This window comes from Ochlerotatus camptorhynchus, unplaced genomic scaffold (assembly GCF_037179485.1).
Source record: "Ochlerotatus camptorhynchus isolate MF236.1 unplaced genomic scaffold, CSIRO-AGI_Acam_v1.1 ptg000064l, whole genome shotgun sequence".
Lineage (NCBI taxonomy): Eukaryota > Metazoa > Arthropoda > Insecta > Diptera > Culicidae > Ochlerotatus > Ochlerotatus camptorhynchus.
In genome coordinates, this window is record NW_027040554.1 from 4,013,265 (window position 1) to 4,036,488 (window position 23,224).

Here is a 23,224-nt window from a genome sequence, read left to right on the forward strand (position 1 = left end):
ATCTACACCAATGAATTTTTACACTAAAAGTCCGCGATGTGTAGCGAGCATTTTTCACTTCATTTTTACAACGCAAAAACAAATACAGTTTATTACAAGAATTAAAACCTACTTTAATTTATGTATCTTTAATAAGCTTAAACTCTATTCTATCTACTGCTTCAAAAATAACTATGTTTCGTCAACTCTGGGTAAAGTTATTAGCAAATGAGCAGTTTGTGACCAAAACTGTGTATGCCAAGCATGCTAGTAGGTACCCAAAATTATAAAATGTTTCAAGATTCTTGAACTTCCTAAATTAAAAATAACAGTGGATTTATATTGTTATTGTCGAAGCAAAATTTAACCGTCATTAAAACCTAAATTGTTCATTGAGTGTATACCCTTATCATGCTCCTTAAATCCTTCTTCTCTGATTTTATGATTATGAATAATGGCATCAATTTAAAAATATAGATATTCATCCATTCCATAGCAAAACTATAAAGTGGTTCTCAAAATTTCGTAAAAATTGAAGTTTTGCACCTTATCGCAAAATATTCGACCTTTTTTATTTTGTCATAAGGGCAACTGTTTCCATGTTAGAGCGGACTAAAAATTTTTTTTTTTTCAAAACTGGCTTTAAAAAAAAATAAAACTTATGAACCACTAAAAATTCTTATCCCAAGCAACACACATGTTCTATAACAGGATATATAACCTTTATATGACTCGTTTTGGTTTTAAAGCAGTTTACTCAACATAGTTATATGAATTTGTGTTACTCGGGATGTATAATGATATTATAAATTTGGGATGTAGTTAACTAAACTTTTATTGTATTTGTTTTTTTAATGGTTTACATGGTTTGCAGATAAAGGGCGCAATATGCTTTAAATATTTTCGTTATAATTAGTGCTTTTTTAAGCACCATATAAAAATAAGCGATGTTTTTTTTTTCGTTTATGAGCTATATTTTTTGAAGTTATCAAGATTTGGGTGTTCGCTCTGTACTCCTATGCGAATAGACTACCATGAGTCTCCATTGATTAATAGTGACTGTAACATGATTACGAGTTGAACAGAAGCGGTGTAGACATGTGAAGACATTTATTCGATCTCGTTTGATGATTTTTCTTAAATCCCCTGGCACTTCTGCCCTGAGTACTCAAGTTTGGTTTGCCTCATGTTAGATTTTGGTATGATAAAAGATACGGACTCTTTTCTCAAGGACACCACAAATATGTTCTGATGTGGCCGAGTGGTTCTCGGTACTCAATATATCCACCAGAACATCGACCAAAGGAGGCATCGACTTCTGGAAAGATTGACTTATGGAGAATTCAATACATGGAAATCCATCGAGTTATAGAAAATATCGAGTTGTAGAATACAGAGATGTGGAGAGTTGACTGAATTTAGATTATCAATATCTTTTTAAAAAGCAGAGTGTTATAAACTACCTAAAAAATTAAGAAAAAAAAAACAGGAAATGGCTGAAAAACTTTGAATATTCAGGAAATTTATCTTAGCTGAAAATCTGGAATTCTCAGGGAATTTTCAATTTCGCATATTAAGCTTATTTTTTTAAAATAGAATAAATTTAATTACGCCAGAGAAGATTCTCATGAATTTTAAAATATTTCATAATTCATTCTCACTTTCACTCATTGAACATAATAATTCTGGAGTGGCTGAATAACATATATTCATAGGTTGAAGTGCATTGCTTTAAGGTTCTGGATCATGGATAATTTCTACAGATTTAAAACTTGACTGGAAAATTGGGAGCATCTTAAAATTTTCCCATTTCCTTAAATAAATGAAACTGTAATCAGCTTTCCTTAGAGTTTGTCGAGAAACTGCCCTAAATTTAAGCAACTTCTTTTAAATGTTCCCGCATTTTCCTGATGTTCGCGAAACTTTCATGATGATCTCTTTGAAGTTCTCGGATCTCCTCTACAATTTACTGAACTTCTAAGACGTTTACGAGGTTTTCTAGACTCCTATGCTCTCAAAGGTTTCCTGAAAATTTAAAACTTCACTGAAGTTTTTTTAGCTTCCCTCATATTCACAGAACTTATTTTTCCTGAAATTTAAGCAAAATAATCTATTAAGTTCTAGCATTTGCAATGAAGTTCTCTAAATTTTCCTAAAATTCATGGAACCGCCCATTAATGGTCGGATTTGATTCTTTAACATCTTTGAATTTCCCCAAAAGTCTAGACATTCTTTGATGTTTTTCATGTTTTCCTAATGTTATTCGAACTGCCCGAAAGATCTCTGAATTTCTTTAAGACTTCCGAGAAATTTTCACTATTCTTCTGAAGTTTCAAGATCAAATTCAAATAATTGAAGGTCTTTTATTCTCCTTAAAAACTTTGCTGAAGCTCTTGTAGCTTTCCCCTTATCTTCTCCGAACTTCTATGGACTTTCCTGAAGTTTTCGATGCCTCCCTGATGTTCTCTAAATTTTCCAATGATCTGGAAATTAGCATGATATTCATATAAATTCCTGAAGATCGCGCAATGTTCTTAAGTTTTCGGATCATTCCTGAAATTCTCGGAATATTCCAAAATTCTTCGGAGCTCAATAAAAGTTTATGCAATTTTCCTGAACATCTATGATCTCCTTTGAAATTCTCTAGGACTTCGATCAGAGAAATCAGAACTACTTTTTTTTCCTTTGGTTTGTTTCCCGTCGATCTTGTTTTCCGTGCTGAGCACCAATTCTACCGACGCCAGGGAGGCAATTCTCACACCTGGACCCTACCTATCGACCCATCAACTCATAGACCGGGGACCAACGACTTTACTTCCCGGCGTGATCAGAGATGTTATGCCTCAGAACATCCTGGCGTCTCCGACTGGGATTGAACCCAGGCTTGCTGGGGTGAGAGGTAATCACGCTTACTGCTACACCATCGGTGCTGATACTTCAGAACTTCTTAAAAACTCTCGCATTTTTGTTGACGTTAATTATACTGTCTTCTGAATTTCATTGCAGTTCCCGTTTTTTTTTTTAAGTTCTCAAATATGCCATGGAAGACACATAATTTCTTCCTAAATTTTCTCACATTTCCCATATTTCATGTTACTTTCCTAACGTTTCCAAAATTTTCATGAACGTCTTGAAACCATGCTTCCTTTAAAATTGCAGCATTTTGCATTAAAAGATCTACAATCTGTCGTGATTTTCAAGGAGCTTCCGTGAAGTTCTCTCAAATTTCCTGAAGTTATTGGTTCTTCTTCTTCACGGCTTATAACATTTCTGTAGCGAGCGTTTTTCTGACTCTAAACTTAGTATTCTAATTGCACTTCCACAGTTATTAATTTAGAGTTTTCAATTCGAACCAATGCATTTTATTGTGAGGCAAGCAATGTGTCCAGAGAAGTCAAAAAAATTGCCAACTCGATAGATTTCTTCGCCCAGACTGGGTATCAAACCCGCCACCTTCGGGTTGGTAATACCGTGTCTTTACTGACTATCCTATCTGATGCCCTTGAAGTTCTTGGTACTGCCCTGAAATAAATATAATTGTCCTGAAAACCTTTAGACATCCCTTAATTTCTATGGACTGCTGTGATGTTTCTGTAATATTTCTGATATTTTCTTAAGCTCTCTGTTTTCTGAACTTTCCTGAAATTCGCAGTGCTTCTTTAAAAAAAAAATAGAGAAGCTAATGGAACTGTCTTGAATTTATCGGAACTTACTCTTACAGATCTTTAAGCTTAGCGGCGTCGGTGGTGTAGTGGTAAGCGTGATTGCTTCTCACCCCAAAAGGTCTGGGTTCAATCCCAGTCGGCGCCGCCGGGATTTTCTGAGGTATAAAAATCTCTGATCACGCCTTCCTTCGGAAGTGAAGTAAAGCCGTTGGCCCCCGATCTATGAGTTTGATGGTCGATAGGTAGGGTTCAGGTGTGGAATCTGCCTCCTGGCGTCGTTAGCAATGGTACTCAGTACGGAAAACAAAATCGACAGAATACAAATCAAGGGAAAAAATTTACATAATCAGTTTGGATATATTTTTTTTTTCCTGATTTGAGTAGTATTGTGACTGAGAAACAACTTAAGCAAAGCCCACAGTCGTTCACAACTCTTTGAACATTCTATTTGCTATTAAACTATTTGATTATGATCACTCCGACGAAATGTGAATTGCCAATTAATTTTCGTTGAACATTTGAACTAGAACTTGATGAAGTCAAATGCACATTGAAATTTGTGCATCTGTCGAGGATAATCAATTATCGCATTTAAATTCAATAGTAAATACAAATGCTCTTTCTTTTCACAAGACATTCCTAGATGCCATCATTCACTAGGTTATCATTATCCCCATTTCAACTAGACTTACAATGTCCCCTACAAACCTGCTCTTATGTTCAAATAAATACAATGCATTCCAAATCAGTTCTCAAACTTCAACCCGGAGACATCAGCTCAGTCCTCATGGAAGTGGAATTTCGTTGCACTGTGTTATCATTTTCTTATTCCTCGCGATCTCTTGCTCGCCGTCACATCCAGAGTGAGGTGAGGAAAGCAAAACGGATTAACCATTTCAGCAAGTTGTACTTTCTCGCCATGTTCAAATCACTGATATTTAGCTTAAATCACCGCATCCAAAGTGAGACACTACACGCATTATGGTTGTTTTTTCCTTTTTATATGTTTTGCTTAATCACACACTGAAGGAGAAAGAGACAGAGGGGAAAGGAGACATACACACAAAACACAAACACACACACCTGGTAGCAGCGGGATGACACGGAAATTACACCTCACACACTCTGGATCTCATCCCCAGGGGCAGGGCAAGAGATACTGGGCACTCGTCCGCTACGATCGCTCCATACGAGTTGTGTGCACGGTGGAATTGAGTTGACACTAATCTCGGTCGAACAAGTGCTGGTGCTGGCGGCGATAACCGGGTTGTGTCCGACAGCGACGATCCGAAAATCCACTTAAAATGCAACCGCTTGCTAGCTCCCGATCGATTTCCCGGGCAGGGGCAGGAAGAATGAGCTGGGGGAAGGATCGGGAAATCGGGATAAGACGATGACACCCCCGCACTTGACCGGGATTGTAATGTAATGTTTGTGCACCAACGCGGAAGTGCGAGCGAAGAAAACGTAGAAATCGGCACGCGCGAGTGAGTTGAACGACGGTCGGAAATCCAAGCGACGAACCGAACTGATCGAGCAACAGAGAAGGACTGCCGTAGTCGTGGTCGATGCCAAACGCCAAACCAGTCGGCGGAGAAGCAGATGATCGATGCTCTGGAAACAAAAATTAGACGACGAGTGCTGTGGGACGACCGCTGAGTGAGAGAAAGATGGACGATGAAGTCAGCTAGCAGGGTTGGGGATATTGTTTGTTCATAAATACACACTACGAAAAAGTCATGTAAATTTCCGTGCCCAGAGACCGACACATGCAAGCGGCCCAAATGACATAAGAATCAGTTGAAAGAAACGAGAAAATCAATTCAATCAAGCGTACTTTTCGGCGAGTTGCGTATGTTTCGGTTTGGGAACACTTAATTTTACATGACATGTTTGTTTACGTTCCATAATTTACGTCAAATCTGTTTGTTGAAGCCCGATGATGTGATATAACTGAACAATTACACGCCAAATGACGAATCGATCTGACGCGACCTTCTCCAATTTTCATGAAACTTTGCATAATTGTTTGTTATGATCAATCATTCACAGTTGAGCTAAAATTCGGTTATTTTGAATCTTGCGATTTATGGCGTATTTGATATTTTCCGGAAAAATACACACGGATAAAAATTGAATTAATAATATATAAAGAAAAAACTATTAAATCTTAAATAACAAGAAATCATCCTCTTTAATATTTTGCAATATTTTTATATTAAAAAGCATTAAAATCGTATAGAATGCAAAGAAATGGTTTACACGTATGAAAGTGTAGGCCATATACGTGCAAATTTGAATTTCTTTTTACACGATTAGTTATTACGTTATATAGGTTCTATAAAAATGTTTCATTGCATATAAATCAAAACTTTTAATTCTATGCTATTTGACTTAAGCATTGCATCTCATTTTTACATTTGATGTTGACTTAATCTGTAGAAATTTACGTTTCTTTCTATACATTATTATACGACTTCTGATTGTGTGGTATTCGCAGTTCCCATGCCTTGTTGAACAAATCCTCCAAGCAGGGTTGCTTCCACTCACTAGCTATAAAAAAATGTTTTTCGGAATTATACAATCATTAAATGATATAATGATGTAATGTACTTATAAGTAACAAGAAGAGGATGTAAAGCATATGTTTGACTCATAAAACCTGGAAATTTCGCTTTCAGAGCGTCACAATCAGCGATCTTATGATTCGTGAGCGTTCACTCAGAGTGAGCGCTCACGAGTCGTAAAATCGTTGATTGTGACACACTGAAAGCAATATTGACAGATTTTTTGTGAAAAATATATACTTCACGACCTCTTCTTGCAACTTACAAGTACTAATTATCATTATACCATCTCATGATTTCATAATTCCGAATAACATTTTTTTAAAGCAAGTGAGTGGAAGTAACCCTGCCTCCAAGTATTCTTTGAAATATTCAACTGAACTATCCCAATGAAAATCATGCTGTTACTGCCTCTATCAAATCTGCATTTAATTTCCCATTTCATATAAAGAAATACTTTATTACACTTTGAATCGATGCGACCAAATTACTGATCAAACTCCATCCAAAAGAACAGTACCCAATAGGAACAGGTGAGTCCGTTGAGCAGCACCAACCGAGGGCTGCGGCATATACGGTCGACTCAAAGAGAGCGTGCACAGCATACGTTATTCGCGGTCGCGTTCGCCTATGTAGAGTTAAACGACGAGTCTCGTATCGGAAACTGACCAAGCCACAGGGAAAAAGGAGCACGCGAGCAGGCCTCCATCGTCGTCGTCGTCGTCGTAGTCGTCGTCGTGATCGTCGTTACTTCCCCATATGATCTACCGACTTGGAAGCGGATCACGGTGAGAGCGCTCCAGTGCGCCAGGAAGAGAGAAGAGCGACACGAGACCAAACAGAAAGCAGTCTTAATGATGCTATTACGCTGCCAGATTTAAGACATTGTAAAAATATAACTGTACATGTTTGAAAAATGTTCAGCGCTTTGTAAGAAGTCCAAACCCAGCAGCCGAGAGAGAAATCCGCCGTCTCTGCGAGCTGTTGCTCATTCGCGTTATGTTTTGGCGTTTGGGAGCACGAAATTTTCCTACGACCATGTGCAAACAACATGAATGATCATGGGAGTCTGCGGGTGCAGCACCCGCAGTGGGTTGTTGTCTAAAATTGCACATCGTTATCCGAGGTGTGTGCGTCAGAGAGGGAAAGAGCGAGAACGGACACAGAAAAACAAAACTACCCACCGCTTGGGTTTTTTAAACTCAAATTTGAGTTATTTGACCTCTGTCCGTTTCATTTCCTCTCGCTATTGTTGTCAAAAATAGAACGAAAGATTCGACTCAACCGTCTAGTTCCGTACAAGAAGCCAAAATTGAGTAATATGCGATATACCCAAATTTGAGTTAATTGAACTTAATTTTGGGTAGAAAAAATTGAAAATTACTTAGCGATGGGTAATTTTTTTTGCCGTGCTTAAATGCAAACTACTTTGAGCCGGTTTACCCAAATTTGGCTTATTGTACGGAACATGGGAGATGAGTGAAAAGAACTTAATTTTGGGTTGTTTTGAATTTCTGTGGATGGAGTCCAAACAAAAACAACTGGCAGCAACAGTGAAACCCCTCGAGATGGGAATCTTTTGCATCGACGTGAATGTTTTTTTTTTGGTGGTTGGATTGTTTTGATAACGTAAATTTGCGTTTGCTAGCAGGTATGGAATATGAATTGGTTTGCACTTTCCTCGCAGCAGCGGATTGATTTCAGTTCTCACGGTTCTCCGACGGTTGCTTAGTGGATGGTTGTAAGTGGATTGGGATTGGTTAAGTTTCTCATTATCAAAATGAGCACATAAACAAACAGAAACAAAAATCTTAGTCGGATCGACGTCTGATTTGAAATAGTGTTGGTCAATTAATCCGAAAATGCCACTGGAAGGAAGTCAGGGGAAAGAAAAAGGCAATTGCTGGAGTGGTGAGAGGAACAAAAAAAAAAACTAATTGAAATGTGAGTCAGTGTGTCTATCAAACGGTGAGCGATGCGTGAAATTTAAACGAGACTGGGCCATAAAACTGGATGGTGTGGTCGAATTTTAATGGTACGGTTGCATGAATAATGAATTTGAAGATGTTTCGGGAAAAATAGGATTGGATAAAGAGACCAATTTTGGATATGCAACAAGAAGTCATGTAAAAGTACGTCGTGAATCTTCGGATTCCAATAAAGCCTGACTTTCGACCTATTTCAGTACAATGATAACCATTTGGTTATGTTGGTTCAGCATTGCTTTTTTCCCCTTGATTTGTTTTCCGTCGATCTTAATTTCCGTGCTGAGCACCAATGCTACCGACGCCAGGGAGGCAGCTCAGACACCTGGACCCTATCTATCGACCCAGCAACTCATGAACCGGGGACCAACGGCTCTACTTCCCTTCCGAAGGAAAGCGTGATCAGAGATGTTATGCCTCAGAACATCCCGGTGGCGCCGACTAGGATTGAAGCCAGGCCTGCTGGGGTGAGGGATAATTACGCTTACCACTACACTTCTGGCACCGCTAGTAATGCATTGCTGGAACTGGTCAATTTAAGGTGATACTCTAAGAAAGTCTTAGCGAGAAATTGCAAAAGCTCGAACAGGAATGGATCGCATGTCAATCTATCCAGCAGCCCACTTTTCACAAAAGTTGATAAAATTATGTTTTTCGTAGTGTACCAACAGCGCACCATAACATACCTTCAAGGATTTCGAACGTTCCTTGTAGGTTCCTTGTTTTTGTTTTGAGTGCTCTGCTGAATAGACGGGTGATTTTTCGAAAATCTTCATTAAACCTTCCAAAACCTTCACCAATGTAGTGTACCAATAGCGTATCCTTCGAATCTGAGGTTCATTTTTAGCGCACCTTGTTATTTGGGATTTACTTCGTAAAAAGAAAACTCGTTATTTAGGATTCATTTCGTAAAAAAAACCTCGTTATTTGGGATTTACTTCGTAAAAATAGGTTTTTGAAAATATTGTCACATACCCCACAATATGGATATTTTTCAAAATAGAGAGACGTGTAGGGACCGTAATTCGATGTCTAACGCCATTTTGAAATTCAAGATGGCGGCATCCGGTTAATGAAAAACTGAAAAATACTTTCAATACCCCACAATATGGGTATGTACTTTGACTATATGTTTCGTCAAGTCGACGATGACAGGAGCACAGACCGTGGTAGAGGTAACAATAGCTGCAATTTCAAAACCTACGACTGGATGCCTTCCTTCAGATAACAACTGCAGTGCGGTAAAAATCGGTAGAATTGTTTCAAACACATCGTTGGTAATCATCTCTTTTTGCCAGTTGTGGCGGGGGGGGGGGGGGGACAGCCCTCACCATCCCTCTCCAAAGGGGGAGTTTGGTAAAGAGAGATGATAAAACTGATTTGTATTTACATAAAAAGTTGTCTAGCTCGCTTTCTTTTATGCAATTTTCACACTGCCGTACTCTAAAAGGAACTATCAAATCTATACTTTCATCTCCTCGTCTACCGTATATAAATTACCACTTCAGTCTGTTATTTGATATTAGCATCTTCAACTATGTAAATCATTGACTTCGCGCAGAATTTAAAGTAAAACATATAGTCATATTGTGGAATTTTCACAGAATTTCCAAGTGTTTTTGTAACCGGAAGCCGCCATCTTGGATTTCAAAATAGCGTCAGACATAGATTTCCAGTTCTTACACGTCACCCTGATTTCAAAAATACCCATATTGTGGAGAATTGAAAGTATTTTCCAATTTTTCATGAACCGGATGGCGCCATCTTGGATTTCAAAATGGCGTCAGACATGGACTCCAATTCCAAAGATACCCATATTGTGGGATATTTCACAGTTTCTCCCAGATTCCCATAATCGCAAAAAAAAAACTCGTTATTTGGAATTTACTTCGTAAAAAGAAAATTCGTTATTTGGGATTTACTTCGTAAAAAGAGATTTTTGAAAATATTGTCAAATACCCCACAATATTAGTATTTTTGGAATCGGGGTGATATGTAGGGACCGAAAATCGATGTTTGACGCAATTTTGAAATTCAAGATGGCGGTATCCGGCTCATGAATAACTGGAAAATACTGTCAATAACCCACAATATGGGTATTTTTGGAATCAGGGTGACGTGTACAAACTGGAAATCTATGTCTGACGCCATTTTGAAATCCAATATGGCGGCATCCAGTTCCAGAAAACCTGGAAAATAATGTTAAATACCCACAATATGGGTATTTTTGAAATGCCGGCATCTTGGACTTAAAAATGGCCTCAGACATTAATTTCTGGTCCCTACACGTCACTCAGAGTCCAAAAATACCGATATTGTAGGGAATTGACCGTATTTTCCAGTTTTTCATGAACCGGATACCGCCATCGTGGATTTCAAAATGGCGTCAAACATTGATTTCCGGTCCCTACAAGTCACTCCGATTCCAAAAATACCCGAATTGTGAGGTATTTCACAGTTTTTCCCAGATTCCCAAAATCTTGAAAAAAAACTTTTTATTTGGAATTTACTTCGTAAAAAGAAACCTCGTTATGTGGGATTTACTTCGTAAAAAGACGTTTACTGCGTAAAAAAGACTTCGTAAGCGGAGGTTTCAGTGTATACCGAGCAAGGCCGGGCACACTCAGCTAGTTACAATATAAAACTAAATTCTATTATTACCTTTTTGTACAAAATTCACTAGGCTGGCAAACGGCTGGACAATGCGTACCATCGATACTTCGCGTATCTGCAGGTATAAAATAGACCTCAACACCTCTGTGGGCGTGGTCACTTAGCCTCTTGTCCAGTAACCCCTATCCCTACCTCCCCGCGGTGCCAGCTGGGGTACGAGTAACCATAAGAAAGATCGGGGAACCAACCCCGGTGGGACCTTGGTCGTATGCTGACAGGGAAGGGGTGACTCCTCTCTCCGGAGAGTGTAGTCTTCGAGCGTCTGTTCACCATGGAGGTGCGGCTCAAAACGGCATCTGTTCTCCATGTTAGAAGCGGCTGATCAACGTCCTGGTGCCAGCGTGGGACTCTAAACAGTGCTGTGCACGATGGTCCTCCGGCGAGACAATGGTGAAGACCCTACAAGCCAGCCGTAAAAAAAAACTAAACTACAGGAAGCAAGCAATGTAAATACGGACCGGAACAATCGGCATAGACCCATGCAACGAAAACAGACTAACGATTGGAAACTCAGAACATGAAACTGCAAGTCTCTCAATTTCTTTCCGATTTATTGAGGGTCCGCAAGTTTGACATTGTAGCGCTGCAGGAGGTTTGCTGGAAGGGATCGTCGGTACATACGTATAGTATATATATGGTTATACCATCTACCAGAGCTTCGGCAATGCACATGAGCTGGGTACGTGCTTACTATGGACTCCACAAGACCCTGAGGTTGGGTAAACTTGACCCCGTACTAAATGTACCATGTACAAGACGCTGATAAGACCGGTAGTTCTCTAAGGGCACGAGACGTGGATGATGCTCGAGGAGGACCTGCAAGCACTGGGTGTTTTAGAATGACGAGTGCTTAGGGTTATCTTTGGCGGGGTATGTGAGAACGGTGTATGAAGGAGAAGGATGAACCACGAGCTGTCCCAACTCTATGGCGAACCCAGTATCCAGAAAGTCGCAAAAGCTGGACGGGTACGATGGGCGGATACATTGTGAGAATGCCGGAAAAAAACCGTAAAAATGGTGTTTGCCTCGAATCCGGCCGAAACAAGACACAGAGGAGCACAACGAGCAAAGTGGTCAGACCAAGTGGAGCAAGATCTAGGAAGTGTGGGACGGCCAAGAAATTGGAGCCAAGCAGCCACGAAACGAATTAGTTGGCGTAACATTGTGACGCAGGTGCAATCTTGAAGGACGTCGGACCAGGAAAAGTAAAGTAAAAAGTAAAATTCACTAATAAAATAAAACGAACAGACTACGCGGAATTCAATTGATATTTTAACTACACTGTACAAAAAAAGAAAACCGTCTTAATAAACATAACGTCTGAAAAATAAAATAACACTCACTATATTTAACAACTTTTTAAGGCAAGGCCAAATGCACAACTTAATTCATGCACAGCCGATTCGATTTCTTCACGGGGAAGAATGTTCCTAACGACAGTCTATTTTTGAAATTAAGGTCGCCTTTTTAAATCGATTCCTTTATTTAAAAATTGCGCCAATCTAATCAACTGTCGAAGTATTGCATGGCGCTTTCCGAAAGCATGTGCTTCTACATAAAATATTAGCTTGAGTTTATGCACCGATTCAAAAAGCATGGTTTATTTTTCTGTTTCATTTGTATGGGATTCCGGTAAGTCTCTGTCTATGAGGGTCAGACATGTTCAGCTCTCGACGCAATAAATCGGAAGTTTTCCGTCCAGCCACCACTCCCTCCAATACTCTAGTTCGGCCATATTGCGCCCGGGTCACCTTCCATCGCTGCTCGCCATGCTGCAGCTCTTGTGCGGCGCCATCACACCTCGCTGCCATGGCCACGCTAACAGGAAGGTCGTTTTTCGTCACCATCATTGAGTCGTCGAGTCCCCACTGTCAGCCTTCACCGAGCCGTCGTTCTTCGCATCGAAAAACCTGCGCAGGTATGTTAGAGCATGTTTTTATGCATGGCCATGATTTGCTCTGTTCAGTACACCCATTCAGAAGTCCAACCCAAATAAACGAATTCAGCTATAGATTTTAATGAAGATTGAAGATAAGTTTTTATTCTTTAGTTAATACCTGCGGTTCTATAGGACTTGGCGTTTTATATTTAATAAAGCTAGTTGTGCCATTAGTAATCGGAAACCGGTCAAGAGGTTTTCTGAGATAAGATCTCATAAATCGGGCAAATTGCAAACACGACCAGTGGTCTCTCCTGTGTGTTTACCATAACTTCAACGAAAATTCGTGAACGGTTACAGCACCCCCTTGTTAAGACGAGTGGTTAGTCCGAAAGGGACCTCTCTAGTAACCGAGTATTTGTTTAACAGAGTAGATGTTTCTGGTTTGGTGCATTTGGTCGGCAAATTGTTATGGTGATGTATTCAGATTTCGTTATAGAGGTTGGCCCTGGTTCGATTATGGTTGGTTCTTGTCAGTGTGGTAGGTCAGATGTTCTTATACAAGTTGGCGTCCTTCATGAAGCATATAACAGCCGCTTCGGTTGAAGGGTCATTGGCCAGTGCGTTTATAATGTTGGTCGGGATCCCATAAAGCTCCCTGATTCCCTGGAAACATGAGCAGATGCTCTACCGGCATCGTTGTGTTGCAAATATCGCAATGTTTTCGAAACGAAGTCGCACTCCCCATATTATGGATCGTCGGAGTATGTCCTGAGCGGAGACGAGAAAGAATCAGTTGGTCCTGACGATTCGGGGAATCCTGCCACATGGTGGATTCCCCTTGAATTTTGTGGAGAAACGGTTCTCTTTTGCTGGCCCAAGCGTTCTGAAGTTTGAACTTCACCCAAACCTTAATATCAAGTCCAGGAACGGTTTTAGTAGCGAGCAGTCAAAATAGACCCGTAGCCGCAAGATGGTCTGCTTCACAATTCTCCCGGGTGTCGCAGGGCACAGGGATCCATAGGAAGGTAGTGTTCGACGGAGCATTAAATTGGATCCCTTGGATCCAAGGATGTCTGGATGTCTGGGATTCCAACGCTGTTAGAACACTTGCAGAGTCCGGAAGAATACAAAGCGGTTTGCTGGCGTGCATGGTTATGGCGTGGAAGATTGCCGCAATTTCCGCAGAGAACACGAAGCACTGGTCCAGGAGTCGGAAGAAAAAACTAGCTGCACAATCTGAAATTCCCAGCTGCTCTGTCACATATCCGTGCATTTTCCGCGAATTGCTACCAGCCTGGAATCGTTTAGCAACCGAAAGGTCAACGTGGAGGTTGGGTTCTGCCCATCCCCTAGTTCTGGTCCACATTCAGAGGAAATTAAAGGGAAGATCAATGCAGTTCCATTAATTTCTGAAAAATAGCGGAAAGTTTTGAAATGTTCCTGGGTTTTCAAGAAGTTTATAGAACTTATGAGATGTTGAGAAAAGTTCAAAAAAAAAAAATTAAGGATTTTCACAGAAGTTCAAAGAACTTCAAGGAAGTTAAAGGAATTTTCTGACAGTACAATTATACTTAGGGAAGCATCAAGAACTTCAGGAAAAATGCAAGAACTTTAGAAATGTCCCGAGATCTAGAGAAGTTTTGATCACGAAATTCCTAGAATTCTAGGGATATTGCGAGAACTTTGGAATTTCAAAGACGATCAGAGATGTTCAAAGGTTGTAAGGCAAGTACCGTGAGCATTAGGGTAGTTTCTTTTTTTTCCTTTGGTTTGTTTTTTCCGTCGATCTTGTTTTCCGTGCTGAGCACCAATGCTACCGACGTGCCAGGAAGGCAGCTCCCACACCTGGACCCTACCTATCGACCCATCAACTCATGAACCGGGGACCAACGGCTTTACTTCCCATCCGAAGGAAGGCGTGATCAGAGATGTTATGCCTCAGAACATCCCAGCGGCGCCGACTGGGATTGAATCCAGGCCTGTTGGGGTGAGAGGTAATCACGCTTACCACTACACCACCGGCGCCGTTATTAGGGTAGTTTCGTAAGCGTAGAAAAAAGTTCTAGTGTGTTCCATTAACGTAAGTAATATTTGTAGAACTTTCATTATAATATTCTGAGGCATAACATCTCGGATCACGCCTTTCTTCGGAAAAGAAGTAAAACCGTTGGTCCCCGGTCCATGAGTTTGATGGGTCGACAGGTTGGTTCCAGGTGTGGGAGCTGTCTCTCTGGCGTTGGTAGCATTGGTGCTCAGCACGGAAAACAAGATCGACGGAAAACAAATTAAAGGAAAGAAAAGATTCTTTGATATGTGACGTTCCATTTATTTGCATTATATTGAACACAAATTTAATCAACTTTTTCCAGCTGTGTTTATTTTTTGATTATTCATATTCTCGCTTAAATTAGTGGCGTCCGCTGTCTGTTCTTCTGTAATGCAGTGAAGAGTTTCTTTACTATCGCTTCCCAATCAGTGTTGCGTGCTGTCAACAATGTCAATTGACGCAAGATATTGGTTAAGCGCTGAATTTCACTTCCGACTCTGATATTCGTAGTAAGCGTGACTTCAGGCGTACTGATATTACGATCCATGTGAACTGATACTGACATCAGGTGGCTAGTGAAATTCAGCATATTGTAGGTACTGATATTGATATTTTGCAGCACTGTTCCCGATTCATGTTTGTGAACGAAGATAGTGAAACGAGTATGATGGGATTGGACAGTGATTATAAGTTTAACTTATTAAGGTGAGGGTCTGGATTCCACTCTAGATGCTGATTACGTCTCAAATTGTTGTATGGCGAGCTGATTGCAGAAATGTTTTACCCATGCCCTAGTGTAAATTAAGCTCAGGGAATGGAAAACTAAACGTAACTTTTCAGTGCCAAAATATTTAAGCATTCGAATGAATTAAATTCTTGACGCTGGTTAAATCAGTAAAAGAGTCATCATGATTTCCACCAAGCTCCAACGAAGAAGAAAAAGAAGATTATGAAGATGAATAATAATAATAATAATAATAATAAGAAGAACACCTAACGGTCGGCCTTCTTGTCACACTAGTTGTCACAACTCATTATGATTCTACAACGACGTGAAAGCGAGCAAAGCCATCACACAGAACATTTAAGGCACACCAGCAGCACCAGTCCGGCGAAAACGAAGAAAACCAGTTTCCAACATTACTCTACTTTCCATACGGTTCCCCTTCTGTTCATATCGACCTGCCCGGTTGTTTCTGTTGTTGAGGTCATCGGAGGTCAGTAGCACTTCGAAATCTCCTCTAGCTAGGTAATTGCTCCCGAAGACTTTCCCAAATCCAACCAAGCAACGTCCGTCGTAGTTCTCTCCGCATGCGTTCCAAATAACAACCTTGGACCGGACAGACGTCGACCTTGCCGTTCCCCATCGAGTCTATTGAACTGGCTGGTTTTGTTTGGTGATTGTTTAGAAGAGGCGGTGGAGATTCATATTAAGCCTCTCCCATTTCCTTTTGGGCTCATCCGATTGTAATTTTGACCATATTTGTAAGTTGAAATGATTTCAAAATTCAAACAAAAATCGTCATACTGCTATGTGGATTGATTTATGTTTTTCAGCACCTCCCAAACTCGTTTATGTTTATGGCATTAATTTTATTGTTTAACGACCGAAAGCCCAAACCAACTCATCGAGTGACCTCGACTTGGAAGGCAAAGAGGTGACGATTTCAAAAGCGCCACATTTTGGCTGGAACTCTTTGCTGGAACCGTCCGAAGAGTGCTCGCTCGGACGATGTTCAGGGAAATGTGTTAAAATAAGACATAAAAGAGGGCTGTAATGATTCCGGAGCTGTTTGCACAATTTTCTTGAGCTGCCTGCTGTTGGTTTGGTGTTGTTTTGATCCATCAATTTTCGGTGTGGCGAGCCGGCATTTTTGGGAGATCGACGTAACCGGAACTGGCCTCGTAAGGTCGTTGTGTATGATCCGCAAGCAGTGAAAGATGATGGTGATCACGACTGGTGCTGTTGCTACTGCTGCTGCTGTTGATGATGATGGTGGTTGTGATGTAAGCCAAATATTGGTGCATCATCAAACGAATTTGGTATAGGAAGTGATTTCATCAAAAGAGAGGCAATCATGCAACGAAGATTCCATGCCAGCCGGTTCGGTAGCGAGTCAGCAGCTCAAATCGCTGCCCCTATTGATCTACTTCGCAGAAGGATTTGTGTAACAAATGCCAACCAACATACGTACATTATCTACAAATTATAATTTTCTCCAATATCGTTTGAAGTCATCCCAGACCCCGGCGTTCGCTCGCTACCATTCGAACAGATCATGAGTAAGACCTTCGATGGATGTCAGTGCACGGTCTGATGCGGACGCGATATTAACTTTGTAGCGAATCCCCGCCGCCGCACGTTGCTTGTCAAGATTGTCAGCCTATTGATGATAATATTTATTTACCTTCCCTTTTTTGTGGGAGATAGAGTAAATCATAATAATTATGACTTTTATCCTCTTTTCCACAGCGGAATAAAGCGGTGGTAGCCAGTAGTGTAGTGGCAACAGAAGTTCCAAGTTGGTGGAAAGTGAAATTATTCACCCGGCGAAGAGGAAAAACTGCGGCAGGTGCACTTTCCCGAGAGCTCCAGCACCCAGACAGCACTCATTTTTCTTCCTGTCGCTTTCAATCATAAACGTCAATCTTTTGAGCGTTTTTCTTTTCGTCTGCTTTGACTAGTATATGAAAAAGCACCACTTCAATCAGAATTCAAATGGTGTCTTGGGTGACCGCAGCATCGATGATGACTCAATCATAAGTACGGATCGATGATTGACAGGTATTAAAGTACAATCATTACCGCCATTATCGGCGTTGGTTGCTCGGTGTTTGGACGGAATGGATTGGCATCTCTTTTGACGGATTTCTGTCCATTATGGCTGATATGGCTGCATGGGACGGAATGGTACGTTACTGCAGCTTTTGTGCGATTTGTGTGATTTGTTAGGCGATGTTTGTTGTGGGAATGGATTTCTAGAAAGTATTCCTTTGATTCCAATTCTATAGCCAAATATTTTATTTGACAGAAGGTTTTCTTTTTCAATCGTACGGTTTCACATTGCAATCAGTTGAAAATTGTATGAGGCCAAGCTTAATTTGGCAGCAGTTGTGCGTGTTGTTACCGTATGTAACATTTGTTGTTTAATATATGAAAGCTTGTCGTATCCTATATGTCATGCAGTATACCTCCGTTAAATTCAAAGGTGTAGCATGATTTTCCCCTCTCCTTTTCTCGCTAAGTCTCATCGTTTCCCACTGGACACTCGATTGAACTCCAGACGACGTTGAATCTAGAAACGCACTATCATTCATATACTGGAGACACCACTCTGATGAGACAACGAAACCTCTCGCCCAAGCTCTTCCCCTGATCCTATCCTTCGACTACTGGAATCCTACTAGATCTAGAATTAAGTAAATTTTGTTACGAAACAATGCATTATCGGCTCCGTAAAGCCTTTTTATTAAATTAACTACTTAAAAACATGATTTTTCCATCAAGTGGTGCACACGAAGGGTTCAGCTTTGGAGAAAACGTTGCTTGGTCTTGAGTTTTAATCAATTTTACTCCACATAGAATGTTGTTAGTTCCATTAAATAAGCATCACAAATTCAATTCTAGTGAAATGCCCTTTTCTTGCTATAACTCTAGTGTTTCCATTTCACGGCCAAACCTGCCTGCTAGGGAATCGTGAAACAGCTGATGGCTGTGACCTGTGAATTTGTGAATTCTATGGGAATCGGGAAATACTTTTGTCCAGTGACCAGATATAATTCTCGCGAGTTAATTATTAGAATTGGATCTTTTCACTGTCGACTTATGGATATTATTATTATTCAAAGTATTTTATGTTACTTCATACGCAAAGTTTGCGATTTTCAAAGTTGGTTGGAAATGCTATCAAACATGAAGCTTTAGTGTGATAATTTATTAGCTAGAGAATGGTCTTAGAAGAGGCTAGGTAGATAGTTTCGTTAGAGTACGGCAGTATGACAATTGAATAGAAGTTGAAAATGAGCGAAGGGCCATAAATTCGACAATGCAAGTCAAACGCACACTCTGTGCCTAACCCGTACGATGTTAGTGAAGATTTGAAGTATGTATGTCTTCACATCTACAGGCAAAAAGTGTGCGTCTACTTTTGCTCAAATACTGCGTGCGGCTGTGGAATAGTTCTAGCGACGTTTCATCACTACCTAAAGCCCCACGTTGCCGTACTCTAATGGAACTATCTAGCTATCCTCTTCTAAGATCAGCTAGCTATTAAATTATCACACTAAAGCTTCATGTTTAATAGCATTTCCAACCAACTCTGCTATTTTATATATTTTTTTTTTAATTTTAATATATTATCGTATTATGTTTTCACCCGAAAAAATGTATGAATTCCACTCGGATTTTTATCCGAATTCTTCCTGTTTCCCTCGAAGATTTTTTCAAAATATTCTTTAAGTTTCCTCCAACTTCCTCTTGAAATTATTGACCAGCTTCTTTGGAAGGATCCTTATGATTTCTCTCTTTCTTGCCCTGGAAGATTTTTCCACCTTTCCCCGAAAGTTTCTATGAAGTTACTCCGAAATTTTTTTCCACCGTTCAACGAAAGATTATTCTAACGTTAGCAACAGTATCTTCTGGCTACTGGAAGCAGAAATGATTTACCAATTCATCCTGAAGTTCCATCTGATTTTCCACTGAAGACTCTTCACACCAAAGCTTACTGCAACTGTCTTTGGAAGATTCACCAAACATTCCAAGGAAATTTCTTTCAACTTTCCCCAAAAGTTTTTCCTACTTTCTCCGGAAGTTTTTTTCAGTTTCCCAATCCAGTTGTGTATTGCTGATTGTCCGAATTTTTATATTACGTATTTCCCTCTTAAGCTTTATCTGACTTTCCCTGGAAGACTCTTCCTACTTCACCTCGAAGTTTCTTCCTACTTCCCCAAAAGTCCACACAAAAATATCTGATTTTTAGCTATCTCGTAGAATCTCCTTTTGTTTAATTTTGAGTTATAGTTGCACACTTAGAAATACCTAATCTTACACGTGACGGAATCCGTCTTTGACATAAAAGATGAGACGTAAACAAACATGTCATGAAAAATTAATTGCTCCGAGACTGGAAAGCACTAAAGTACGCAGTACGCTTATTTGGTTACGTTTATTAAAAGTAAGAGCTATTTGAGAAAAACGCCTTATCCTCGAAAAACCTTAATATCTTGAAATACATATAATTAACTTAACTTTTGGAAGTTTTTCTCATTTTCAGCCATAATAAAGATCATTCATATTCCACTATTTTTACTAAAATTCGTTAAAATCGTGCGTTTTTCTAAAATAAATCTAACTTCATACAGGTTATTCCAATAAAGTCCTAAACTAAAACGATAAATCACCACCAGCCAAGATAATAAAAATATATCTATTCCGAATATTTAAAAACAAAGGTCCACTAGGATGTGCGCTCAATTTTACGATACACTGTACAACGCAGAAATTTATGTGAATCTTGGAATTTTTTTTCGACTTTCCATGCAGTTTCCTCCAACGTACTGGCATCCCCTGCCAGCTTCCTGGCTTCTCTAAAGATTCATCAAATTCAATGTTAAATCAGACAAGTAAATTTCCTCGGTGGTGGCTCTCAGAATTTCGTAAAAATTAGTAGTTTTGTTCCATATTGCAAAATTTTAAAACCATATTTTATATTTTGTCACTAGGGTGACCATTTCCACGTTAGGGTGATCAAAAAATGATTTTTTTTTTCAAAAATGGTTTAAAAAGTAGAAGGGTCTGTGCCTAGGGGCACGAACGCAAGCTTGACGTAGGACCGCTAGTGGACGGAACAAATATGTTGATCATTTAGTTCTTAACTTTTTCCGTTTTTGAATTAGTGGCCCTGAAAAGGCCTGTTATTTTTCAAATGGGGGCCGCACCAGTGTAAGTCGATGCCGACCGGATGCAGGTGGCCTAGTCATGCTGTCTCTTGCGGGAAGCCTTTCCTCCGGTCGATGTGGGTGTTTTCGTCGTCGTTGTCGTCTTCGTATTGGTGCGATTCATGCTGTTCCACTCATACGTCGTGTCCGATGCATATCCGCCCGTTGCTCGAAAGCAAATGACGAAGAAAACTTACTTTACCTTAAATGATCTTTATTTCTTGTATTTGTGTGGTTTGCATGTATTACTTATCAAGTGACACAGAGGCGTCTTTTCAACTTTAGTTCTTTTGATATTTCAATTATTATTAATTACAGTTCCTAGTCCTATCGGCCTGTTTTAAGAATGACCACCTTGGTGGGATTGGTTTGTTTTAAATTTGAAAAAGAAGACTATTATAACTACTTTTTACAACTACAACTATTATATACACCTAATCTACTATATACAAATTGCTTATCAAAGCATGTTCTGATAAATTACATTTTTGTGCAAATTTAGTCTTAATTTCGTTAATTTTGGAATCTATTTTGGCAATGCCTGCCTCTTCGTGTAAATTTGTTATTCTAGTGTCGAAAGAACGATCAAGAACCATCCTCAGCACTCTTTTCTGAGCTACCTGAATTTTGTTCCTGTGAGTCTGTGCACATGATTCCCACACCGGAGCTGCGTAGAGGATCGCAGGTGCTATGATTTGTTTGTAGACGGCCAGTTTGTTCACCCTTGAGAGGCGGGATCTGCGGCAAATCAGCGGATGCAGACACCTAACCAAGGTAGAACACTTGACTACAGTTTTCTCTACATGCGAACGGAAGAGGAGCTTTTCATCGATCAACATCCCGAGATAGGTTACTTCGGCGGACCACTCCACCCTTGTGCCATCCATGATTACAGTACAAGATGGAGCCGGTTTCAGTTTGGGTGATTGCCGATGGAGGAACATGATCGCTTGTGTTTTGGAGGGATTGATTTTAATTTTCCACGTGGTGGCATAATCAGCAAAGGCGTTAAGGCATCGTTGAGGTTTGTTCGTTATTTCGCGAGGCATCCTTCCTTTGACGGCTATTGCGGTATCATCTGCGAACAGGAAAAACACGCAACCGTCACCGAGGGGAGGAATGTCGGAAGTGTAAATGCTGTAAAGCAAGGGGCCCAGCAGACTACCTTGCGGGACTCCTGCTGGGATGGAAAACGTGTCTGAGAGACAACCATTCAACGATACCTTAAACGACCTTTGCTGGAGGTAGTTACGGGTGATTTCAACCAGATGTAATGGAAAGTTGAAGTTACAAAGCTTGTATACAAGCCCATCATGCCAAACATTGTCAAACGCCTTTTCAACGTCTAACAAGGCCATGGCTGTGGATTTGGATACAGCTTTGTTACTTCGGATGTTATTCATCACCCGCACTAGCTGGTGATTGGTGGAGTGCCCCTTTCTGAACCCAAACTGTTCTGGAAGGAGAATGTTATTTTCCTCGACAAACTTGAGCAAACGATTGAGAATGAGTTTCTCGAACAATTTGCTCAGCGCTAAAAGGAGGCTGATTGGTCTGTAGCTTGAAGACAATGTTGAATCCTTACCGGGTTTGCGGATTGGTATGATTTTTGCTACTTTCCAGATGCTTGGAAAGTAGTGCACTTCCAAACATCTGTTGAAAATAGCGGTTAGAAGAGATTGCACTTTTATGCTGAGTCTCTTCAAGATCAAGTTGAATATACCGTCAAACCCGGGAGCCTTCATGTTCTTGGTGCATTTCAGCGCTGAGCAAATCTGTTGTACTGTAATCATATCCGCCGGAGGCACGACACAAGGGGAGGTATCTAGGTTTTGAACGCATTGCGCAACCTGATATTCGAGCGGACTTTGGATAGTCGAGCCAAGCAAATGCGATGAAGCGACATGCTCGCCGATCGCATTTGCTTTCTCCTGTGGGGTGATTAAAAGCCGATCGTCATCATTTTCAACTCTGAGAGGTGGAATGGGTTTGGGATGAGTTTTCAGGACCTTGGCTACCTTCCAGAATGGTCTGGAGCGGTCGTCCAGATTCTGGACAACACGCCCGAAACTTTCATTTCGGAGTGAGCCATTCTGGAAGCAATCTGCCTGTTCAGATCGACGGTCATCGACCATATCACGTTTTTTGCCCAGGTCTTCAGTCCTCTGAAACTGGCGTCTACGCACATTTTTCAATCGAATCAATAATTGGGTGTGGGAATCAAAAGCAACAAACTTACCCCTCACAGGAACTTGTCGAACGCATGTCTCGTCAGCCTCGGATATGGCCTGTTGGAGTCCTTCCAACGCCCGGTCGATGTCATCTACGGTGTCGAGCAGTGGATTTTCATCGATGTTGCTGTCCACCATTCGTCCGTACTGCACCCAGTTGACATGGTGGTAGTCTTTACGCAGGCAGCTTCTAGCAGGAATCTCGTTGACACCGACTTCAGTCACCACCGGTTGGTTGTCGGAGCTGAGATCGTTGTG

The 23,224-nt window shown here is 40.5% G+C and overlaps 1 protein-coding gene across 1 annotated transcript in view; it reads right to left on the reverse strand.

Moving 5' to 3' along the window:
• Nucleotides 1-5,063, reverse strand: part of LOC135696991 (plasminogen) — a 48,178-nt gene extending 43,115 nt beyond the window's left edge. Inside the window, exon 1 of the mRNA XM_065216536.1 lies at nucleotides 4,728-5,063. The gene's annotated coding sequence lies outside the window, so the exon portion shown is untranslated. The remainder of the gene's footprint in view (nucleotides 1-4,727) is intronic.
• Between the last annotated feature and the right edge of the window lie 18,161 nt (nucleotides 5,064-23,224).